The sequence below is a fragment of the Ambystoma mexicanum genome, chromosome 10 (assembly GCF_040938575.1).
Source record: "Ambystoma mexicanum isolate Mex_15411 chromosome 10, UKY_AmexF1_1, whole genome shotgun sequence".
Classification (NCBI taxonomy): Eukaryota; Metazoa; Chordata; class Amphibia; order Caudata; family Ambystomatidae; genus Ambystoma; species Ambystoma mexicanum.
Genome location: NC_090932.1, coordinates 636,912,366 through 636,933,544, shown reverse-complemented (window position 1 = coordinate 636,933,544; position 21,179 = coordinate 636,912,366).

Genomic DNA, 21,179 nt, shown 5'->3' with positions numbered 1-21,179 from the left:
ATATTAGATTTATTTGTATTTATTTCTAAATTATTGTCATCTGCAAATAGTGTCAATGCTGTTAGTTTTCTTTGGAGACCAATTGGAGTCATATCAAAAAGGACCAAATCATCAGCATATAAGTACGGAACATGATAGGAACATTGCCGAGGGGAAAATGAACGGATATTCTTCAAGGCCTTATCAAAATCACTAATATAAAAATTAAATAAGATGGAAGCAAAGGGGCACCCTTGTTTCAAGCGTACATTTCTCTCAATAGATTCAGATAAAAGGCCCCCAGTTGAAAGTTTTATTTTGATTGTTGTATTCAAATAAAAATGATGCATTAAAAAAATAATATACGAGGGGCACTTAGCTATTAAAAGTTAATTCCATAAAATGTTTCTCAACACAGAGTCAAAACGTTGTTTAAAATCTACTAGCGCCACATATACTGGCTGCTTGTTCTTAATTGATTGGGCTTTAATGCTTGATATTATTATAAGATTTAACACTGTGCCAATACCTGCAACAAACCCAGATTGGTGTGGATCCATTAAATCTTCCTTAATAAGCCATTTGGTAAAATTACGTATTAGAAGCCTTGCAATAATTTTGCCTGGGGCATCTAAAAGCACAATTGGAAGATAGTTAAAAGGATTTGCTCAATCTCCTTGTTTAAAAATTGGAATAACTATAGCTGAGTGCCAGGAGGGCGGGATAGTCTTAGTCTTGACAATATTTTTAAAAATAGAGTTTAATACTTCCGCCCATTCCTCCGGATGTGCTTTAAAGATAAAATGTGTGAGCATATGAGGCCTTGGAGCTCGAGACGAGCTAAGTTTTTTGATTATTATTAAAATGTCTATTGGGTCAAACTTGAATTGAGCTAGGTCTGATATCTCACAGTCTAGATTTCTTTTTTAAAAGGAGTTTTTGATAGTGAGACCTCCAAGCTATCTCATCAATGCTGTTTAGTTGTGTGGACATGCAGGCATTTCCAGAGACAGAGTTTATTGTTCGCCATATCTTACTAGAGGATTTCAAAGTAAAGCTTTGAGCATTAATTCTGCATCCTTTTGTTTTTGTATATGTACAATCTGTTTAATTTTATTTCTACATGAAGTTTTCAAGGAAGTTTTAAGTGTGTTATTCGCATTTGTAGGTAATTTTCTTAATGCCCTTCGTAAATCTTTTTTAAGATTATGGATGGTTGGGTTCCAACTGTGTTTGTAATTAAAAGTCAGCTTGTTACCATCTCTAGTTGATTGCGCGATGATCTGAATATAATCATTATAAAATGTCTGAGCATTTGCTTCTTTGTTTTGTGCAATATACACAACTTTCTGATGTAGACACGAAATTTGTTTCAAGTTCCACTTAATGCGGTTCTGCGAAATATTTGTCTCAAATTCTCCTTTGAAGTATAGCGCTGAATGAGTAGAATGGGGTAACCAGCGTACTTCCAGCAAATTGTGATTGCTAACTTGGTTTGGAATTACTGCAAATGCGCGAATAAGCTTATTGGCATTATTTGAAATAAAAACATAATCGAGGATAGAATGCAGAGAACCTATTGACCTGGTTGTTCGGGGCGGGGAGTCATTCTTATACGTGCCGTTTAAGAAGGAAAATTGTCTTATTTCCCTCAACATTGACCATTTAACAGGTCTAGAATTAGAGCCAGGAGTGTAATTTGTGATTAAATTCATGTTAAAATCACCAGCAATGATGGTCATTGAGTTATTAGAATTTAACTTTTTTGATCTAGTATGTTCTCAATTTTGCTAATGAACTGCGATTCTGTTGGTGATAGCGGATTCCAGTTATATTTAATGACATCATCATTGGAAAAAAGGGTGATTTTTGTGTGCGGTTCGAATAATCACAGGTTGAATACCATGGTTAGGGGATGGCAGGCACTCAATAGATAACTGAGAGTCGATACGTAGAGCGATTAAGAGATCAGCTGCCGGTCTACCCCTGGCAGGTTTGGAAGCCGGAACCAGGGTAACCTGATGATCAGACCACACCGGTACGGACATCATCCAGGTTTCTTGAAGTAAGACTAAGGCCCTCATTAGGACTCCGGTGCTAAACCATAGTGCTATTAGCACCATGGTCCATGCCGGAGTCCGCCATGGAGAAAGGGGGAATTACCACCCCATTCCAAGTTTGGCATGGCGGTAATTCCCCTTTTCTCCATGGCCCTTCCCCATTCACATTTTTGCCCCATAGGGCTCAATGGGAATGGGAAGGGCGGCAATAACGGTACCGCAAATTGCGGTACCGTTATTGCCATCAAGGTCCCTTTGCGGGTCCCTACTTTAACGGCTGGTCCAGACCAGCGTTCAGGTCGTGAGCCGCAAAGTGACCTCGTAGTAAGAATGTTGAGGGGTAAACGGCGCCGCAGCCTTTTACGGCGCTGTTAACCCCTTAACGCCAGGGTCCTAATGAGGGCCTAAATCATACTGATTAAGTAACTTCGATTTGGATGTCAATAAGTGAGAGAACCCATGAGTATTCCAAGAAACCATGGAACACTCATGGAGAGCCAGTATTGGAGTTAGCTAATGATTCTTTGCCTTTATTGTGGAACATGGATTGCCAGAAAGCTTATGATCTGCTCAAGGCTGCATTGTGTTCAGCACCGGTTTTGGGCACACCAAATTATGATAAGGCCTTCGTTTTGTATGTGCATGAATGTGATGGATGCGCTTTGGCTGTGTTAACGCAGGAACATGGAGGGAAGAATAGACTGTGCGGTTATTTTTCCTCCACGCTTGACCCTGTTGCATGCGCTTTGCCGAGATGTTTGAGAGATGTTGCTGCTTCTGCTGCATCTATAAAACAAAGTGAGGGTATGGTTCTGGGTCACTCCTTAACCGTGATGGTACACCTCACTCTGTAGAAGTTCTACTAAACAGAATGCAAATGCAACATCTCACATCAGCACGATTAACAAGATACAAGCTGATTCTATTTGCACCGCATATCAAATTAAGAGAGGTTGCACATAAAATCCGGCCGAACTATTGCCTCTTCCGCAAGAAATTGCTTGCAGTGACAAGATGTCACATGACTGTCTCTATACCACAGAGCAAGAAACTAAAGGCAGGATTGACTTAAGTCACACACCATTAAAAGATACACAAGGGGAGCTGTTTTGCGATGGCTCCTGCTTCAAACCTCCGGATGGTACATCCACTGCTGCCTATGCCATCACTACATTAAGCACTATTGTGGAAACCAAAAGAATTCTGCATAACACCGTGCAGGCCACAGAGATTATTGCATTGACTCGAACTTGTGAACTTTCCGAAGGGCTTAGTGTGAATAAACTTACATACAGTCAGTATGCCTTTGGGGTGGTTCACAACTTCGGTAGATTATGGGCAGAGAGAGGTTTCTTGACCTCACATGGAACCAAGATACAACATGGCACTTTGATAGTTTGGTTACTCACAGCACTTGCGCTTCCTACTCAACTAGCAATAATGAAGTGCGCAGCACACCAGAAAGTAACAGATGATGTGGGGAGAGGAAACGCTTTTGCTGACAGGATAGCTAAACATACTGCCACTGATTTGCATTCTGAAATGTATGTAACGAGAGGAGCCACTAACACTTGTATAATAGACAAAGGAATTGATTGTATAAAAGACATTTAGGCTGATGCCACTCCAGAAGAGCTAAAGCGATGGGCTGAGGGTTTAGCAAGTTTAGACGATGAAGGTTGTTGGGTAGATAATACAAAGCAAAGATAGATGCTACCCGGTGCTTATGTCAACGCTATGGTTATGATGGCTCATGGTCCAACTTATATATGTGCTAGAAAGATTTGTACATTGTTAGAACCTGTCTGGGTGAATGTAAATATCTCGAAAACTGGTGAGTGTTCGGTCCAAAATTGCATGGTATGCTTACAGCATAATGTGCGGAAGGGTATATCGCCACCAAAGGGTAGTTTTGGTCCCCCCTCTGTGCCTTCTGAAGTTCTACACTTTGATTTCATTGAAATGGAGCGTTGTCAGAATTACAAATATGTTCTGGTAGTTATTTGTGCTTTTAGGTTGAAGCTTTCCCTTTAAAAGATGCCACAGCAATGACAACGGCAAAAACCATGCTGAAGTAATATTTTCCTAGGTTTGGTTTGCCGAGAATCATTTGGTCAGACAATGGTCCACATTTTATCACTGCTGTTACCCTGCAAGTATGCCCAGGATTACAGATTGATAAACGGTTCAATTCGGCCAGACAGGCTCAGAGTGCGAGACTTGTAGAACGACATAACAGTATATTGAAGAACAAAATGGCGAAAATCTGCGCCAGTAGCAATTTGAAATGGCCAGATGCCTTACCGATAGCTCTATTGTCCATGCGGACGACCGCACAAATGAAAACTGTGCTCTCTCTCTATGAGATAATCATGGGGACACCAGCCAATATTTGGAATGTACCTAAACCTAAGCAGTTGAAAGATATAGAGCATTTGATCCTTTCTGAGTACTGTGACCAGTCAACTCAAAACTTGTATTTGATTTATCAACAGGTGCGAGAAGCCCTCCCAGTAAAATATGAGGGGCCAGGTCATAAACTCCGACCCAGCGACTTGGTGCTCGTTAAGGAATTTGAAAGAGCATCCCGTCTCGCACCTCGGTGGAAAGCATTGTTTCAAGTCCTATTGGCCACACAGACCGCTGTACGAGTAGAAGGAAAACGACAATGGATTCACACAATGCACATCAAGAAGATACTTTTTCCTCTGCCTCACGATGAAGGAGAAGAGAAGGAAATTGTTCACTCTGTTCCGCATCATATGTCTGTTCTAACCGACACCAAGGGTGTCCCGGAAATCCTTCCTAAGCCTGTGGGGCCTGGGGACACTGCCGTTTTGCCTTCAAGTTCTTCTTCGTACTTTCTGCACCATTGAGCAATTTTGCTTCTGCTCTATCACTTCTTTCAGGAAGCGACAACACTCTGTTCGCAGATCACACCATACCTGGAGTCTTGAGGTGCGATCTGGGTCCGAGGAATCAGACTTACAGCACAGCATCGGCTGTGCTTACAAGGAATCATTATTGAGACAGTTCCTTGTCACTCTTTCACTGGAAAAAATAAATATGAGACAGGGACCGGCAAAGTTACCTTCAAGCAAGATAGGCCACGTGGTCAGGAGTCACCAACGGATGAACTAAAAGAGCTAACTGAGAGGCTTCTAAATGGACTCTGAGAAACAATGTCCTTTCCTAAATCTACTTGTCCAGAAAAAAACTATTGGTCTTGTGGCTGACAAAGAATCTGTACATCAGAGATCATGGTCCCTGAGAACCTATTGTTTTTTAATGACAGTACTGGTCTGCCTAACAATTGTATTTGCGCTTGGGTTATTGTACATTGAAGGGGTGCATCCGCTTGAGACATTGTTACCAACTGAAATTATCTCTACTGTGTCTCCTCCTTTCGTGCATCTGCACACTCTTCCTCCTCGAGACTCCCAACATAGACAGGGTTATCGTAATAACACTCTTCTATTAATCATGAATGCGACCCATGTGATTCTAAACAGAACAAATTGCTGGGTCTGTTTACACTTGCCACAACACGGGGAAAAGGGGTTGCGCTGGTATATTCATCCTCTTCCTTTAACTACTGCATGCTATGGCTCACTAATGGCACTATTCTTTGGTCGTTGGAATGACAGTATGTCTGGGAACTTCGATGGGACTAATCTGAATGAGTTCGAAAAACGAGTCCTGACACCTTTGGGATGTTCCCTCTTTGCAAACAGGAGCAAACTCAATATTGATTCTATCAGGCCTTCTGATAGACTCTCTAGAACTTTTCAATCACTGATTTCTTTCAAGATGCTCCTGTAGGCAACCGGGAGGCCATGCCTCCTTCCTATACTATCAATCATAGCCCCAACTCTGTTTCCTTCTGTATACAAAGGAATGGTTCTCAGCCAATGGGTACATTTGAGGGTTGTACCAACATTGCAATCTAACCAGTGAGGACAGACCTTTGTATGTGGGAGATCATGTTTACTTTGTTTGTGGCAATGAAGCTTATCCTTGGCTACCTAGAGATTGGCAGGGTACTTGTTATTTGGGTGTCTTGTTACCAGGGTATCTGTGGCCAGCACCTCTGAAGTCTCTAGAGCTCATCCAAGGCGGGATGAGACTGGTGATACTCCTTCACAAGTCTTGGATGATGTAGCAAAATCCTTTGTGCCATTTTGGGGACAAATAATGAATTCCGAGAATATTAGAAGACTAGCAAGGGTACTGGAGAAAACCATCAACAGAACCACTGATATACTATACAACATGACACTAGAGCAAAAGGCCATTAGATTAGTGGCCCCTCAAAATAGGATGGTGTTAGACGTCATCCTAGCTGAACGTGGTGGGATATGTAAATTGGTGGGATCTGCGTGCTATGTTTTCGTACCTGACTCCTCCCCTACCATATATAATGTAATACAAAATATACATACCTTGAGTACAGAAATACAGGCCCCCAAGGGAAACTGGAATCTTAGTGCTTGTTTCTGGGATTTGTTGTGTTCATGGGGTTAGAAGCTCTTTGCAGTCCTAATGATAGTTTTCTACTGTTTTGTTGCTGTTGTATACAATGTCTTCCTGCCATATGTTCAATGCTAGGTACATTAGGACCAAAAGTACACTCGCCCAAGAAAACTGCTAACGCTTTTGTAATGAAGGACATTACTATCAGGGAATTTATGGCGATCAATATTTTTGAAGAATGTAATTCAGGATGTACGGACATTGAGACGTGGGGTTTTGAGTAAAGTGAATGTTTGAGTAATGCTCTTGGCTTAGGCCAAAAGGAGGGTTTGTTAAACTCTATTCATATAATACCGCCTTGTTTTGAATATTGGCCTAAAGCCATTCGCATTCCATGGAAAACCGCGTCTGAAATGCTTCGATTTTCTGGACAAATTTGCCGCCATTTTCAAGAATCATCCGCCATTTTGATTTTGACTCCTGCCTTGCTTTCTAAAATGGTGGACTGTGTTTTCAACTTGCAGCCCAGCCGAACGACCTTTGAGTTTTGTTAATGTTTAGGCTGACCGAGAGCAGACTGTTTGTTCTATGCAAAGAAACCTGTTGTCTGCGCTCACAAGCCTCATTCTCATATAAACAACAAGACAATGTAGAACACACTCAGATTGTGTGCTTTTGCTCAACTGCATTGTAGTGATTCTTCAAACAAGGCTTACAGTGGACCAGAAAACCAACAGCATCATTGTAACTTCATTGAAATACAAACTTGTTAAATCCGTTGTACAATATTGTAATATTTGACATGTAAACTGGGCTCGAAAACAAAATTGACACAGCACAGCAATTGGGGCCCTGAAAGCATCTCTAGAAAATAAACTGGATACAGTAATGATAGATGTGGGCCTTCTCCGCCAGGACGCGAGGAACCTAACAGAGAGAGTGACCGTGACGGAACAGTAAGTGCAGCAAAATACGGCAGGGGTTGCGGTAACGCAGACACAGATGTTGGAGGTACTACAGAGAATTAAGGTTCTGGAAAGGAGAGCGGACGACGCAGATGGGAGAGCGCGGAGGAACAACATCCGCATAATTGGAATTCCAGAAGGTGAGGAGGGCAAAGACCCCACTGAGTACGTTGAAAACATGCTCCTCCTGGAGGTCAGAGTAGGTGTACTATCCCAGGGCTTTGTGGTAGAAAGGGCACACAGAGCCCAGACCGGAAGACCCCAGCTGGGTGCCCCCCCCCGAGAGCGATGATTGCTAGGATCATGAACTACAAAGACAGGGAGAAAATACTACCGTTCTCAAGGAGGGGGGGGGAAATCATCAAGAACTCTTCCAAGATCACAATGTATCTGGACTATACGGCCATGGTACAGAGGCAACGGGCACAGTTCGGCCCAACAAAAGAACGCCCCAGGACCGCGGGGGTGAGATACATGCTCCTGTTCCCCGCTAAACTCAAGGTGATACACCAAGGCAAAACATGTTTTTTTGACTCCACCGAAGAGGCCCACAGCTGGATGGACTCACAAGGCTTCCCTCAGCTGAGGCAGAGAAACGCTAGCAATCCTGGAAATAGACCCGATGAGGAGTAACAAAGGCAACCTGGAACAGAGAAAATAAGCATTACGTAAGTTAAAAGAAGCTAGTAGTAAGCATGGAGGAGCAATCAGCCCCACTTTAGCTGTATTGGCTGAGAGAAGCGGCACCCCCGGGAAGAATGAACTACTAGTTTGGATGTCATTTTTAAGGCATCAAGCTGCGGCGAGTCTGCCCCCCTCACAGGAGCATGACGAGAGAAGCGGCAGAGCCCGAGCAGGGGGAGGGTGGCTGGGCTTTAGTTTTCCAGTTTTTGTTGAAGTTAAGGACGTTGAATGGAGTGAATGGGCAGTACAAGGCACAAACTACGGAAGGACTATTGTAAAGGACACTGAAATAATACAGACAATAAGCGACCGTAGTAACATGGGACAGGAACCATGTGACAGCAGCAATGGCTGCATCAAGAGGCATAGATCCAGGACCAGGACACCGAGGGAGATGGGCATGAGGAGACTAAAGGGCAGGGTGCAAGGACATGGCAGTGGGATAATGAAGCCAAGCAAACAAAAAAGATCATGGGACCAGATGAACTGACGATAGCTACCTGGAATGTGAGAGGACTCAATGCGTATGTCAAGAGACTTAGGGTTTGTGCCTGGCTAAACCGGATGAAAATCAAGATAGCGATGTTACAGGAGACACACCTCACAAGAGACAGGCAGGCCAAGGTGGACAAGAAATGCGGAGGACAGATATACAGCGCTACATATTCAAATTACGCACGAGGTGTACTAATATGGATTGCCCCGGGGGTCCCGTTCCAGCTACTCAAGCAGGAGATCGACACAGAGGGACGGCTGGTATTGGTGCATGGCATGGTAGAAAACAAGGAGGTATACCTGGTCAACACCTACGCACCGAATACTGATGCAACGGACTTCTTCAAAAAGCTAGCGCCCAAGTTAGCGCAATATAGGGAGGCTACATTCATCTGGGCCGGCGACTTCAACTGCACCTTGAATCCCCTCCTCGACAGATCTGATAATAAATACAAGAAGCCGGCGCCCCCAGCCAAAGAACTGCATAGGATCCTGGAGCAGCTACAGCTAGCAGACATATGGAGGCAGGTACATGGGGAGGGGAAGGGTTATACATACTACAGCGTACCACATGGAACATTCACACGTATAGACTATATATTCGCGGGCAGGGAATCACTACAAGATATCACGGGAATCACCATTAAAGCACGCACACTCTCTGATCATGCCCCAATAGTGGTGACATGGGCACACACCAATAGGAAAGCCCCTATCCCAACGTGGCGACTTCGAGCAAAGGCCCTGAGAGAGGGTGAGTTTGAGGAACATCTCCAGGAGGTGATCAATGATTATTTTGAGCAAAACAAGGGCATTGTTGAGAGTGGCGCCGTATTATGGGACGCATTCAAGGTGGTAATAAGGGGAGCGGCAATAGGCAAAACAGGAGGCTTGATGGGAGCGGCCATGAGGGAATTGAATGAACTCGAGAGGGTGATCGAATTGAAAGAACAATGAGCGGGACTAGAGGGGGAGGAACCTGGAGAGCATATAGAGCTGCAGGCTAAATGTATGTTGCTCTGGTAAAAAATAGGGAGGCTAAACTATGGGAGGTACCTACAGCAGTTACAGGCGGAAGGGGATAAACCTAGCAGGCTCCTGGCCTAGCTTACCAGACAAAAGAATAAAAAGGATCCCATAACGGTGTTAGAAGACCACACCGGGACAGAGATCAGGGACCAAGGGCACATTAACTCAATGTTTGCACGTTTCTATGAGCAACTGTATGCCCCGAATCCGGAAATAGACCCGGAGGACATAACAGATGCACTGGTAGAAATAGGGTTGCCGAGGCTAGAAGAAGAACAGGCTCAGCTACTGGATGCACCCCTCACGGTGGAAGAAATAGTGATAGTGATCACAGAACTTCCCACCAGCAAAACCCCGGGCCCGGATGGGGTTACAGGGGAGTTCTACAAGACTTACAAGAGCGCAATTGCCCCGAAACTGCTTGAGACATTCCAAGTCGCATATGAGACCATGCGTCTCCCGACAAGCCTGTCGGAATCAATAATTGTCCCGATTCTCAAACCAGGGAAGCCCCCTAGGAAATGCACCTCCTATAGGCCAATATCCCTTATTAATCAGGACGCCAAAATACTAACGGCAGTCCTAGCAGCCGCTTAAAACAGGTAATACCCACGCTGATCCACCCGGACCAAACGGGCTATGTTCCGGGAAGGAACACGTCCTGGAACCTCCGTAGACTTCACCACGTGATAGATGAGACAAATCGACTGCAAGACGAGAGCGTAATAGTGTCTTTGGATGCTGTCAAAGCTTTCGACTCTGTGCGTTGGGAATGGCTGATGGGTGTACTCGCCCACTTTGGTATCGGAGAGGGGTACCTCCGATGGATCAGGTTACTATACAAGGAACCCAGAGCAAGGGTGAAACCTGGCCGATTCATTTCCAAGGAGTGGAAGATACATAGGGGAACCAAGCAGGGGTGCCCGCTATCGCCAATGTTATATATCCTGGCTCTAGAGCCATTTGTGGTATTCCTTAGAGCAGAATATAGAGACACCGGACTGGACATAGATGAGGTGCTCCACCAAATCTCGCTATACGCGGATGATATGCTCCTATTCGTAAGTGAGCCAACCACTAACCTACCCTGCATCCTAGAAGCGATCGGGGCGTACACCAGGCTTTCGGGCATAAGAATTAATAAAGAGAAGTCCCTCCTCTTCCCCTTGGCAGGTCTGAAACACGTCCCCCCACATTGTCTGCCGGACCTGGGTCTGACATGGGCGCCCCTCACTTTCAAATATTTGGGTATAGGGATACATTATGATACCGCTGATACCCATGCATCCAACACGCTTGTAGCTCTAGAAAGAACACAGTGGTCAATGACTTTCTGGGGGATACTACCACTGGGAATGATGGGAAGAGCAGCCATCCTGAAAATGGTGGTGCTGCCCCGCCTATTATACTTCCTCACGAAATCCCATACAGCATACCCAGGGCCTTTTTCACTAAACTAAATACAATAACGCGTTCATTCCCATGGGGGGGAGGGAGAAATAGGATCGCAATAAGGACCCTGCAGAAGGACTACGAAGAAGGGGGTATCAGACTACCGGACTTTGAGAAGTACTATTTAGCGGGGCAGCTGCAATTTGCAGTAAAATGGCTGGGGGGAGACGAAACAATAGACACTTGCACTTTCCAACCTGCACTGAAACAGTATTACCTAAGGGAAATACTATGGCTCGACAAACCCCGGCTCAGAACCCTGCCGAACATGCTCAACATTGCAGTGGACTTATGGAAAAGAGTGTGGAAACTCCAAGGGGTAAAGGATCCGCAGATAACGCAAATCCCTTTAGCGGGTCTCCTGAGAGGGAACACAAATACACTAGCAACATATCGAGCACACTGGGAGGCTAAAGGGGTAGCACAAATTGGAGACCTGAGAAGGGAGGGAAGGTGGGCGGACTTCCACGAAATGGTAGATGAATATGAAATACATATGGGTCAATGCATCCTATATACCGGCATGCTGAGAAACATCATGAGAAGATGGCCAGATTGGGAAGACCAGGATGAGGAAATGGCATTAGATGTATGGTATGACATTGCAGAGGGAACGCACACAACCTCCAGGTTGTATGAACAGCTACTGAAGGCCAAAGACCCACAGGAACAACACACGCGGCAGCGTTGGGAGGAGGAGTTGGGGAGGCCCCTCAGCGATCAAGAATGGACTAGGGCCCTACGATACCCAAAAAAGGTATCCAGAAATGCAAGATTTAGGCAGGTGCAGCTATATGTAACGCACAGAGCGTATCTCACACCCAAGAAGATGAATAAAGTCCATACAGGAGCCCAGAGCGGGTGCCCCTGCTGCTCGTCGGAAGAAGCGGACATGGTACATATGTTCTGGTCCTGCCCAGTGATACAAGAGTCCTGGGACGGATCAGACTCAAGCGGACTTCAAATCCAGGTGGAACATCCTGAAAAGTACCTACTGGGCCACTTCTCGAGAGGGGATAAGCATGAATCACATCTGGCGAAGATGAAAAATTTGATAAGTATACTGGCCAAGAGAAGGATAGCAATGACATGGAAGTCAAAGGAGGGCCCGCGTGTGGAGGCATGGTGGTCAGACCTTCAGAAGTGGGCGCAGGCAGAGACAGTGGTGTGGACAAGAGCAGTGATAAGAGGGGAAGGTGAAACTGCGCACAAGTTGACTGCATGGAACACACTAATACAAGACCTCTTTGGCCACCCGGAGGAAGGAAACTCCGAAGATCCCTCGGAAACAGAGGATCCATAGGTGAAATAGTAAGGCCAAGCACGAAGCCCAAGAATAGAACATTATGCGTACCAGACCTGGTGCTCGACCCCATAGGAGGTCCAGACTGAACTGATAAGGTCGCTGGGGAAACTATGAAACTACAATCGAAGGACAAGATCCGTACGAAGTGCCAATAAGCCATTTATGTTAAAGTTGTTTGTATGTTATGTGTTTTGTTGTTGTTAAAAGAAAACAATAAAGGAATTAAAAAAAAAAAAGATGTCCAGCACTCTCACCTCTCACTGTGTCTGCTGGTACACACTGCGAGGTGTTGGGAGCCAGATAGCTATCTGTTTGCTTTGAATCTGTACAGAATAAAAGATACTTGTATCTTTTTTCGATCCGTGATTGACGTATTTCATTTTGTAGTAATAAAGTCTTGATATTTCTTTGTTCTTTCACCACTTCCGCGATCAAGAAAGCAGCTAAAGTCCAGTCATCCAGGAAAACAGCCTCCCAACAGCCTTTGAAGAGCCTCCCAAACAGCCTCCGTATTAGCGCCACTTGGGCTATATAAAGTGTAGAAATGTTAAATCCAGTCTTTTTCTGGAACATGAACTTGAGCAACTGCTTGCATCCCTAAATCAAGCTTGTTGTAATTCCTAGCAGTTATCCTCCAAAATTGTTGGAGTTGCAGGAATCCGAGGCCTTGCATAGTGCATCCCAATTTCCCCTCGCAATAACTGCCTTCCTTTCAGGCAATTCACTTTTATAATCCCATCACCTCTGCCTGATTAAGTTGATTTAAGGATTGGCTGCTTTGAGGGCATCAAGAAGAGCTCTCTTCTTATATGTGCAGCAGCCAGATAGCCAGGATGTATTCCCCAGGCAGTGGAATCCCTCTATTTGACTTGGTGGTACTAAAAATGTCCTTACAGTTAGCTATAAAAAGAGAAAATTTACCGACACTATTTGTGGGTGTGGAGTTAATATTTAGGCAAGTCCTAACGACATGCCTATTAGCAGTAATCACCTTGCTGGTTTGTATAGTATCATTAACAGTTTTCAAACAGAGTATTGAGCTCTTCTCCCCTTTTATCAGCGGTTGTGTGTACATACACTCCTTGTCAATGCCATGCCCATCATAGCCCCACATGAGTGACAGGGGGGTAATGATCACTGTCACTCAATGAAAACTGACTATTCTAGCCCACCACTTCATTGGAATCAAGATAAACTCAACAATGCTGCAAAATCTCCCTTTATTGGAGGTTTAGATCCTGCTGCATCTGAATGGTATTTATCATGTATGGCTCGATAACCAGTTCCGGTCAGAATGTCCCAAAGCACAACAGTGCCACATTCGTTGCAGGGTCAACAAGATATGGTTCTGAGATAGTTAGGGCTGATCTTCTTCATTATGACAGAATATAACCTCACCTTTGCCCAGGAGAAGGTTGAAATCCCACCCAAAATTGTGGGAAAAACACTTCCTTGTGAATCATGATTGTTCAGCATGAATTCTTAAGTAGCTTGAATTGAATTGCTGAGTCTTTCCCAGTTTTATTATTGTAAGCGCTTACCAAACCAAGCGGTTATTCCTGTGAGCTTTTACCTTGAATTACTGAATATTTCAATTTGCCAACTCCCCAGGTTGTTTAATGTTTCAGCCCAGATTTACTGAGAAATATACTGAAATATATACCGCCAGACCTATTATATGCTAATGTTCAAACATTTCCAGGTCAACCAAATGTGTAACTAAAATGCTGAACCAATGAAGGAAAGCTTTTTTTTTTTTTTTAAACATCACAAAAAAAGAGACAAATTAATTTACTTACATGGTATGAGTATTTTGTTTTACATTTTATTTAACACCATTGTCTACTTTACACCTCCAAAACGTATATTGCTGTTAATAGTATGTGCTAATAGTCTTACAGACCTCAGGAGGGATCATTACCGATTGGGATAATGACCTGTCGCTAAAAGATGCCCCTAAATGGCTTATCAGTGGCCAGTATCATGCAAAAAGGCTATGTAGTATATCATTACTAATAGAAACAATAACTCTTTTCATACAGTGTAGAACATATCTTATCAGCAGTACTGGAATGTATTTATTTAGAATGGGCACGAGAATATATATTTTGTACAGCCACAGTACCTGCCAGCTAGAACGCATTTCTGGCTATTATCAGGGGGCATACCATGCAGCTCCCCTTTGCTTTGTTTCCTCTACTGTGAATACATAGGGTAGAATCTACTGTCATTATTCCTATCTCTTTCCTGAACTAAAGTACACAAATATCTATGAAATTGGATGTGCTCCTACCTTCTACATCCCCCAGGCTCACATTCTTTTAGATGCTGCCATTCTCTGTGCTACACTGAAACGCTGTGTAATGTTTCTGTGAAGCAGAGCAAAATATCATTTGATACGCTTTAAGGAAATCGTCTCTAGATTGCCTCCTTGTAAATTAGATTAATTCACTGTAGAGATCTAGGGGCACATATTATGAAGGTCAAGTGATGTATCACTGCATATAAAATGAATACATGTAACACATTATATGAACTAATTACCTGGACTTTGCACTTAGCATAATTTTTAATTAGTGAAACCAACCTTGCTTTCAATGACATTTTATGCTTTCACATATTAAGCATATGTTATTTTGGTTGCATAGTTTCCTATAATTTGATAAGGAGTTTTAGTAATGTGTGAAACCCTTTAAATTACCATTTATTTAATGCACAATAATAATTTGAGAGATTTCTCAAACGTATGCTTTGTCTGATTAACATGTTTTCCTACCGAAAATAGATGTTTGTTTTAGAACAATTAATTGTGTGAGTGCTGCCCTATACCGGGGGTCACCTGAAGGCACACATACAATGCTTCAGAGCGTTATGTTTTTGAAAATGGGTGCATTTACATAAGAAAAGCCCAGGGTTCTCGTAGCATGGCCCTTTGTGTGTGATAAAGAGAGCATGGGCCCTAATGAGCAATGTGCAGAAATAATGGAGATGATGGCGTGGTGCGAGTATAATCAAAAGAAATAATCAAAAGAGAAGCAATTTAGGGGCTGATTCATGGAATCATTTGCGCTGAAAAACAGGGATTTGTGCGCCATTCTGCCCGCAAATCCCCATTTGTTAAACAGGGATTTGCGGGCAGAATGGCGCACAAATCCCTGTTTTTCAGCGCAAATGATTCCATGAATCAGCCCCTAAATATTTTGCAAAAGGACATTTATTTACTTTGGAAGCAGCCTTTGTTTGGTGTGTTTGGATTTGTGGGAGGAGGAGGAGGAGGAGGAAAAGGTCCGGCTTGACATGATTGTGACGCAAAGCTAAGTCCTTTCCTTGAGGGCAAGTAGCGGCACGATCGGTGAGCAGCCTGATACGCGTTGTGTGCCGCAGAGTTGACTGTCGACTTGGGACCCGGTGTGTCCAGGCAGCCAGGTGTCGCCCCCGGGTCTGATCAAAGCAGCTGTGCAGTAGTGTTATGAGAGTATATCTGAGACGATTACTGAGTCTGTTACTGTTATCACTTGCTCTGCGCTTTTCAGGGTGACTGTGGGGCGTTGGCCCTTTGAGCCCTGTGAGGCCCTGTTTTTGAGCTCTGAGCATTTTTTATGTCCTTCTTTCATCAACAATGGTACAAATAACAAAAGGCACAAATAACAAAAGCACATTTTTGCTTTCCAGGTTGACTGTGGGGCAAAGGCCCTTTGAGCCCTGATTGTCCTACACCAAAGGTAGTGTGAAGTAAGACAGCATGACAACATCACTACAATGGTTGTCAAACGGACTGTAGTGGGAAGGCATAGATTACGCTCTAACCTCTCCCAGTCCAGTGTGGATGGTGAGAAGGAAGGAGGAGAGGCAATTAAGAACTCAGTGACCAGGTCATAGGTCATGAAGGATAAATGTTCTTATTCTTCCTGTTTCACCCAATCTCCCCATAGGTGCCCGCAGAGGACTGTTAGGTTAAGGGACTCCAATGTCTTTAAGTAGTCTGTCAAGCCCACTCCACAAATCTCCACCAAATCTTCAAACATTATAACCAACTATTAGCCCCTACAACTGCCAGCGATCAAGGAGGTGGCCATTGATCTATGCACTGACCTGATGGGGGAACTCATGACATCTGTGCCCTGTCTGGGTTGAAAGTCCAATGAGCTGTTGGTGAACGCAATGATCACGCCAGGTGCTGATCTGTTAAAAAAGGGATTTTGCACATCCCTCAATGAACTTCTCAAAGCCTCCTATTGGGTAATAAGAGGTGTGGCTTCAATAAACAAAGACGTCAGCAATATACTAGTCCTTTTGCAAAAGGAGCCAGCTGGGGCACAAGGTGTGAGGGAGCCACTATGGCAGTGGAAGCAATAACGTTAGTAACTGGCATAATCAGCAGTGGGAAAGATCCCACATCTGGGCATATACGGCCCAGGAAAAGGGCTATCAAACAACCTGTGAGACAGGCCATGATGTACAAGCAGTTAGCTGACAAATAAAGGACAACATCAAAAGTAGGGTGTCAAATGGCTAAGGTGAACCACGGTATTGGGACATGCTCTGGAAAAGTCATAAATGGTTGCACAGAATGTATTAACTGTGTAGCTATAACTGGGGTGAAGGGAACTGGGGAACATTAGGCCCATAAACTCACTAATGGTGCTACTAACATAACACTAATAATGGAGCAGATTGATATGGATGAGGTGACCAGTGGAGTTAGTCAGGTGTGTGCCAAGGTCGATCACAGGTGTTCGGTGTTGCTGGTATGGGTGGGGCCAGGGACGGCCTGACATGTAACTTGGGAGGTACATCTGAACCTACTTGGGCTGGGGAGAAGGGAGATTATGTGGCTAAGGTGGACTTGGGTATGAATGAAGGAAGACGGTTTGCAAACCAACAGCTTCCAACAAGTATGACAAAAGCCTTGCAGCTCAAGAGTCTATTCTGTGGGGGCAACAGCTTCTTCCTAATCCACTCAAGAGTCACTGCTCTATTGCATACTGTCTTGTCCCTACGCTCCATAAACAGTGGAGATATTAGGATTGTGGACAAATGCGAAGACTCTGAGTATGCCACATCAACTGTCCATTTCTTTCATGAGAACATTTTGCCCTATATCATGGAATCTAAGGAGGCAATCTATACATTGGGTTATGATTTTTCTATTATACCTACGGTGGGTACATTGGGCTTAAAATATCCGAAGCCTGCAATTGGGAACGTGCATCTTCCAGCTCAGTGGAGGCAGGCACAAGATGAGGTAGGGGGTTTGCCACCTACATCTATTAGCTTGATGCACCTAACATAAGAGCAACCTGAAATTAAGGATCAGAGAAGACTGGGTGATGAATCCCATTGGGCATGGCTGGATTCCTTGGTAAAATCAAGGGGGATGCCATGCTCTTAGCTAGGGTTTAGGACCTATCCACTTGATGATCAGTTGGAACACCAGGGGCCCTAACCATTTATTTTAGGAAGTTACTTAGACAGTCTCAATGTGATATTACTGCAGGAAACGTGTCTAATGGACCCATTGGTGGTAGATGGTCGGAACTTTATTACAAAATCTGCGAGTAAGGGCTTGTGTGGGCGTCCAAAGGGAGGACTGGCATTGGGAGCGAAGCATCTGTTGGGGATTGTGGAAATATCTGTACCAACCACTAACATTCTTGCAGCAAGGGTGACTTTCATGCAGAGCATAGACATGTTGGACACATAGGAGGTGTTGTGGGTAAATGTCTATGTACCACCCTATGCAAAGGAAGTTGTAGCTACCATGCATAAAGAAGGTTTTTTTGGGGTAAATTGGTCATGTGGGGCCGGTAATATTATGTGGAGACTTAAACGCCAGGATTCCCTTGCCATTAAGACAGGCTATGGATGACGCAGAACCCAATATTCTATTGAGATGGGTGGGAAGCTCTGACAGGCCACTCAGTGGGGAATGGGTTGGGCCTGTCCATTATCCTCCATTGGGTTTAGTGCCATTAATGGTGCGTATCCATCCGATGACCCACCCAATTTCACCAGGGTGGGTAAAGGGGGAAGCAGCAACTTGGATCACATATTTGTTGCCAACCTTCCCGCGATTGTGGAGGATATGTGTGTTTACCAAAGTGCAGAGAACAATCACTATACACATTTTGGCACATTTAAGGCTGCAGGCAGTGTTCACAGACAAAAGAGAGTCTGGGCGACTCAGCATTGATCCTGGATTAAGTCACTGTCCGCTGTTCCAAAGATATGATATGATATTTTATTTATATCGCGCCCATACACAAGTGTTTCAGGGCGTGATGAGGCAAGAGAGACGTACAAGGGAGGAGAAAATAGCGATCTTACTAGGCCCAGTGACATTGAGAACGCGCAAGTGCAGGGGAGATGGAAGGGGGAAAGTTCCTGGGGCAGGGGAAGAGTGGGAAGTGCTGAAAATGTTATCAAAACAACAAAAGGTATTGCCGCCAGCAGGAGGCAAGTGTAAGAATAAGCGCAGACAACGGGTGTCTAATAAATGCGGTGAAGTGGATTGTAGGGTCGCAGATACAGACCCAAGTGCAAAGAGTTGCCAGGAGGCTGTGCGGGTATGCAGCTGGGTGAGCTGGGTGAGCAAGGATCTGGGCGCAAATTCAGATGGTAGCCAGGTGCCAAGTGCAGAAACAGACAGAGATCAGCAGGGTAGAGTGAAAGAGGTTTTGTCTGTGAAGCAAATTCCTATTTTGGTGGGAATTTAGTGTTCACTTACTTTGGCGGTAGTTTTTTAGTGGTATCTTATTTCTGTGGTATAGTGATGAGCATACCTTCTATAACACTGGCCTATGGTAAGACACACCTTTCCTCTTTATAATTATGACACACTTTGGGCTGACGGCAGTCAACCCCCAGGCTTAGTACACTTTTAGGGAACCCAGTAATACCATAAATAATGTCACTTTTTGCACGTAGCTCATGTCAGTGGTTAAGTTACACCAAAGACTTAAGTCCCATGAAGGACACTGCTTCCTCTTTTTGCATGCAAGGTGAAGCACATTCACACACACACACAACTCTTCTATCCTACCTAGACAAATATCCACTTTTATCTGATTTTACCTCAGCTCCATTTTATTTACCACTGTGGTGTGAACACCAGGGGCCTCTAGACTCCTTTCCCCCCTGAAATAGTGATCATCAGATGCATGGATTGAAACAAGAAAAAACAGACCCAGCCTTGTTTCTGCTATTATAATTATTATTATTATTTTCTTTGAACTCAGAGGTATGTAATTAGAAACAAAATGTTAAATTTCATGATATCACAGTCATAGTTTCTTACCAACAGTGGGCACAGCTTCGACCCTCTAAGAGATAAGACACAAACACATGGCAAAATGTGGAAAGCATTTGTCAACGTGGCATGCTGTTCTCTTTAAACATGTACAATGAAAAAACAAAAAGGAAGGAAAAATATGACATTTCGTTTTAAACCTAGTTCCCTATGCTGACTGAATTGCAATGCACTAAGCCCAGGTTCTCCTCAATTATAAACCTCACTTACAATGATTTGGGGAGTTCCTGCGTTTCACCTGGTTAATCTCTTTCTGTCGTGGCTATCTGCGCGGGAGTACAAAAGCCTTTGCACTGCCCCGAGAATACTTCAAAGCCAGGGCGCCACCTCCCCCAGCACTGTCTTCAGATTGCAGCCCAGGAGCCCATCACCGGATTGTGACGCAGACAAGAAGCAGAATCCCAGAATGACTCACTACTCCCCTCCGCTCAACTCCCTATATTATCTCTGTCTGTCCATCAAAATTAGCCCTGCCTTTTCTTTGACACCTCCTGCACTTCTGAACACATTAGCCAATCACATTAAAAGGGCCTTCATGTAACTATTTCCTACGAGAACAAAAGAAGTTTTCAGCCTGCAAAAAGACAGCTCATCTGTTTATTATTTTATTTTTACTGTGCATATTTTCTTCTTCTTGGAAAAACACTAAACAGAATGAACTTCAATCTGTGTTTATCGAACTGCATTACAATGTTAATTGGGACAATTAACTGTTACTGGGCTTTTGTTAATAGGAGAGTTAGTCTGTTATATATATTATTTCCCAATGCAGTACTTCACAGATAGAAATACACTTAATTTGTGTTTATGCACATTGAACCTCTGTCTTTTCTGCATTCTGTTTTTTTTAATGTAAAACCTAATGTGGCATTTTACCTGCTTCAAGTAATTTCCCATCTCTTGGTTACCTTCAAGCCCATTCCATTAGCCTGCTGATCTATATCCCCAAATTGTCCCTACTTGCACTCATTTGCATTTTAAAACGACTGCACACTTTGTTGTGTGTTTCTTAAAATGAGCACTCATTTTACTGGTTTGTTACTGAACACATCTTGCTGAGTGCTTTTACAATGAGCACCTCATTTTACTGGCTGCTATTGAAAAACAAAGCTATCATCTGCACACATTTCACAATGGGCTGCTTTTAAAACACTGCCATCAACATTTACACCCATTTCGTTGCTTCCCTTGGAAACACTGCTATCTATACACATGTTATTATTTGTATGTGTAATGCAATATATCCCTACATATTAGCTAGATGGGCTCAGTAACAAACCGGTAAAACAAAGTGTGCAGTCATTTTAAAATGCAAATGGGTGCAAGTGGGTACAATTTGGGGATATAGATCAGCAGGCTAATGGGATTGTATATAATAAAGAGTTGCCAGGAGGTAGTGCGGGTATGCAGCTGGGTGGGCAGGGATC